The sequence below is a fragment of the Peromyscus maniculatus genome, chromosome 1, assembly GCF_049852395.1.
Source record: "Peromyscus maniculatus bairdii isolate BWxNUB_F1_BW_parent chromosome 1, HU_Pman_BW_mat_3.1, whole genome shotgun sequence".
In the NCBI taxonomy this organism is placed as follows: domain Eukaryota; kingdom Metazoa; phylum Chordata; class Mammalia; order Rodentia; family Cricetidae; genus Peromyscus; species Peromyscus maniculatus.
Genome location: NC_134852.1, coordinates 15,740,001 through 15,744,416, shown reverse-complemented (window position 1 = coordinate 15,744,416; position 4,416 = coordinate 15,740,001). Strand labels below are relative to the sequence as shown.

The 4,416-nt window shown below is 40.2% G+C and overlaps 1 pseudogene; it reads right to left on the bottom strand.

Annotated features, from left to right (window-relative positions):
* Positions 1–1,683: 1,683 nt before the first annotated feature.
* The window catches only part of LOC143273807 (ubiquitin carboxyl-terminal hydrolase 29-like), a 219,847-nt pseudogene continuing 217,114 nt past the window's right edge, over positions 1,684–4,416 (bottom strand).

Below are 4,416 nucleotides of genomic sequence, written 5' to 3'. Positions count from 1 at the left end.
TTGTTCATGGTTTACCCATGTATGTGCACATGTGCTAGCTCTAGAGGTCAGAAAACAACTTGCAGGACTGGTGTCATCAGCCTTGGTGGCAGGTGTTTTCATCCACTGAGCCCTTAGAGAGCTTTTGAATTTGCAAAATTTACCACTCTATCTATTTCATTTCCCGTGCAACCCTGATGCTATGCCCTGCAATTCTGAGAAGGAAGCACAAAACCAGTTGGTGGGCAGTTAGATAATTTCACCAGCAATAGTCACGGACACATGCAGAAAACAATGGTTTTAATAAATTGACAATAGAATGGTATACATGAATTTAGGGAAAGCAAACAATATCATGAATATCCTCCAGATGACATGAGCAATTCATATATACACCCACAAAATGAGACATTTTATATACTGCATCTCAAAACTTGAAGACCATCAGCATTAGTTCTGAACCCATTATGATGTTGGAAGCTAACATTGGGACATTTAGTCAGTTCCTTTCTGTGTTGTATTGGTAATGAATGACTTAAAAAAAAACACAAACCAAAACCATTGTGTTAGGGCTGGAGAGAAGGCTCTGTGGATAAGAGCACTGGTTCTGCTCTGGATCAATTCCCTACAAAAATATGCAGGGCACAACTGCCTGTCACTCATTTCAGAAAACCCAACACCTTCAAACAGACAGACATGCAAGGGAAACATTAAATGGCATCGTGGATGTATGGGTGTCTGTCCTAATAGGATGTTTGTTTTGTTTACTGAGTTTTCAGTTGACCTAAATGAGTCTTCACTGTGAGTAGAATTTAGGATTCTTCTAGGCAGTGTGTAAAGCCATTAAGCAATGATGAGAAGAGATCCACATTCTTCATTTGCTCTTTTTAAAAAATATTCAATTTATTTGTTTGTTTGTTTGTTTTTGAAACAGAGTTTCTCTATGTTGTTTTGGTGCCTGTCCTGAATCTCACTCTAGAGACCAGGCTAGCCTTGAACTCAGAGATCCACCTGCCTCTGCCTCCTGAGTGCTGGGATGAAAGACCTGTGCCACCACCACCCAGCTTCTTTTGTTCTTTAGATCTTGCAAGTGACTAGCACTCTGATGCCTTCTTCAGCAGCCACTCCAATATCACCTTATGCATGTTAAAAAAAAATATCCAATGTGAAGCTAATTCTCCCGAGTCAAGGCCTCTGGGATCTCAAACACTTGGACATCCCTGACAGGAGCCATGCTTGCTTTTGAAAATCATACACATAGCTTACATAATGAACTGAATCTTGGGAACTCTTAAAATAGCTAACAACACTGATAAGACTATAATTCTGAGGATCATCTTTCAATGCCACATTTTTTGACTCGTCAGCTTCTACTGTGTTGTTGCTTCCTGGAATATTGTTATTTCTAGGATTCCCTGATGTACTGAGGATATTTTCATCATCTTTCTGATCTCTCAATTCTGAAGACTTTTTCAGATCCTCCTCTGTTTCCTCCTGAGTACCCTTAACACATTGTGGTGATGCCTGAGAAAGGTATTCCTTGTGGAATCTATTCCAATGATTAGGGAGCAGCTGTTTAGCCTTTTAGTGAGAATTTCCAGATTTGTTTCTTCATCAAGGTGACAATAACAATTGACAACCTTAGTGGTAGTGTGATGATCTCACATCCCATCTGCATTAATTTTCTCATAGTTCTTCACATTCCTAGATGATTTTTGACTGGCTGAGAGGCAGATTCCCTCCAGAGACATTTGGGACATCACAGTCATCAAGGGGGACCTAATCAGTCAAGGGAAATGGTGGTTTCCTGTTTTCATTATAGTGGGAAGATACATTTAGATACTGAGAAATCTCAACTGGCTGCCGACTGATCAAGAATCCATTAGCAATCAAGTGGTAGCTTTTCAGGTGAACAATGAGGACACTGGGGAGCCTCTTCAAAGTGTACCCGAGAAATGAATTTTTGTTCTTGTACTTCTCATGATTAAAACAATTTTATTTCTGGTGTAAAGAGATCAAGAGACTTTTGAATAGATAGAGGCTCTTCTCTTGTTCATTGGTGCAGGTCAACAGAGAGGTAATTATTCACTTCAGTTTTGAGAGTAGTCTCACCACAGGGGTCACAAACAATAGAGCTCTGCAGCTCTAATTCAAAATTAGCACTGACATGACAAACAAACCTTTTGGTGGTGGCAGTCCCAGCATACGGTGATGGAGATGACCTCTTGGCTTCATTATCTCTCTAAATAATCTACATGGTATTTATTTTTTCCATGTTCACTTTCAACTGGTCTAAACACTGACTTAGAAATTCATGGGCATCATTCTGTTCATCACCCAAGAATGTGTCTGCAACTATGATAATGGATTTCTTCATATCCATGAGTAACATTCCTTTGACCTCTATATCCTGGATGTCTTTCAAGACAAGTAGTTGGCTTACAGGCTTGATAAGATCATCATTTGAAACTTTTTCCCATGGGATACTTTGTGTGAGCAAGTCCTTTGCAAAGGTTGGAATCCCAAAGACAGGCTGTAAAATGGAATTCATGTAACTGTTGTTTCCCAAATTGGAGAAGCCTTCACATTTCAATTCCTTTACATAAATGTCTTGAGAAGGCTGGACTTCATTGTATGTGTATGTGTGGGTCTCCTGGCTAAACTTTGATCAACTTTCATCAGATCATGTTAGTGTTGGAAGAATAGTGTCATCCAGTTTAGGCTTCAAGCACATGTTGGGATTGAATGAGGGTTCAAGTTTCCCAATGTCAGCCTTTTCCTAATCTCTTAAAGCCATTGGTTTCTCTCCTTCACCTTTTTTATTCCTGGAGTTAGAGGTCTTGAATTTCTTTTCTGATTCAGGATTATTTTTCTTTAAGATGTCCTCATTCATTTCTACACTGGGGGTGGATTTTCTCTGTGGTGATATTGTGTTCCTCAAAATATTGTGCAACCTAATAAACTTATCTGGGGACAGAGGACAGAACAGCCATAGATAGACATAGAGAGGAGAAAATGGTGGCACACATGCCTTTAAACCTATCACTTGGGAGACAGAGATTCATCTGGATCTCTCTGAGTTTAAAGCCACATTCGAAACAGCCAGGCCTGGTGACTCATGCCTTTAATCCCACAAAGTGAGCCTTTAATCCCAGGAAGGTATATAAGGTGTGAAAACCAGGAAGTGGAGCTGGTTAAGCTTTTAGCAGCAGTTCAGGTGAGATTCATTCTGGATGAGGACTCAGAGGCTTCCAGTCTGAGGAAACAGGATCATCTGAGGAACTGGCAAGGTTAGGAAGCTGTGGCTTGTTCTGTTTCTCTGATCTTCCAGCATTCACCCCAAAATCTGGCTCTGGGTTTGTTTATATTAAGACCTTTTACGATTCATGCTACATTTATCTTCCTGTTTTTGCTCTGTGTTTCTCCACTCTCTTTTTCAACATGACTACTGCTGGAGTTTGGCTCTAAAACTGGCATCTTCATGGGGAATGGAGCTCCACTTTCTTGTATAGTATTCAAGGATCCACAAACTGACTCCTGGTGCTTTCTGCAAAATGGATCACCGCTTTCACGTGTTCAGAGACTTAATCACACAAAATGCATTCAGTCCAATTGCAAAAGATCTGTCATCATTAACTATTCCAACACTATCTAAAAGCCCAAAGCCCAAGCTGACAAGATGACTCAGCAGGTGAAGCTACTTGCGAACAAGCCTGTGGACCTGATTTCCATTCCTGGGACCCATTTGATGGAGGGAGAGAAACAACTGTTGTAAGTGGTCCTCTGATGACAATACCCAATATGTTAGACACACACACACACACACACACACACACACACACACACACACACAAAGTAAATGTAATAATAATGAGTCCAAAATCCATTCAGACACTGAAACTCTTGGCACTCCTTACATTGGCAGCTCCTGGTAAAGTAACATATTTCTACCAGGTGGTGCAAGCCTTTAATCCCAGCACTCAGCACTGAGGCAGAGGCATGCAGGTCTGTGAATTCCAGGCCATCCTGTCTACATAGTGAGTTCCAGGATAGCCAGAGCTACTCAGCAAAACCCTTTCTACAAAAAAGAATACCATATACGTGACATTTTTCTAACATATAACCTCACCACAAAATATACATTCCAAATTCTGAAATGGAAAAGGAATGAATAGTAAGGAATTATCAGAAAAAAGAAACACTGAAATCTACCAGGGCAGATGCATAATCATGTAGACAAAACAACTATACAAATAAATTAAAATTAAAAAAATAAAACTAAAAATCATTTCTAAAATCAAATGAAAACAAAAATATATCTGGACCTAGGGTTCAGGCCTGTAATTTCAACTACTTGTGAAACTGAGGCAGGAAGGTCCACAATTCCAAACCAAGTGGGCAAAGGCAGAGGAAGGCTCACAAAGAGGGGGAGGGGCA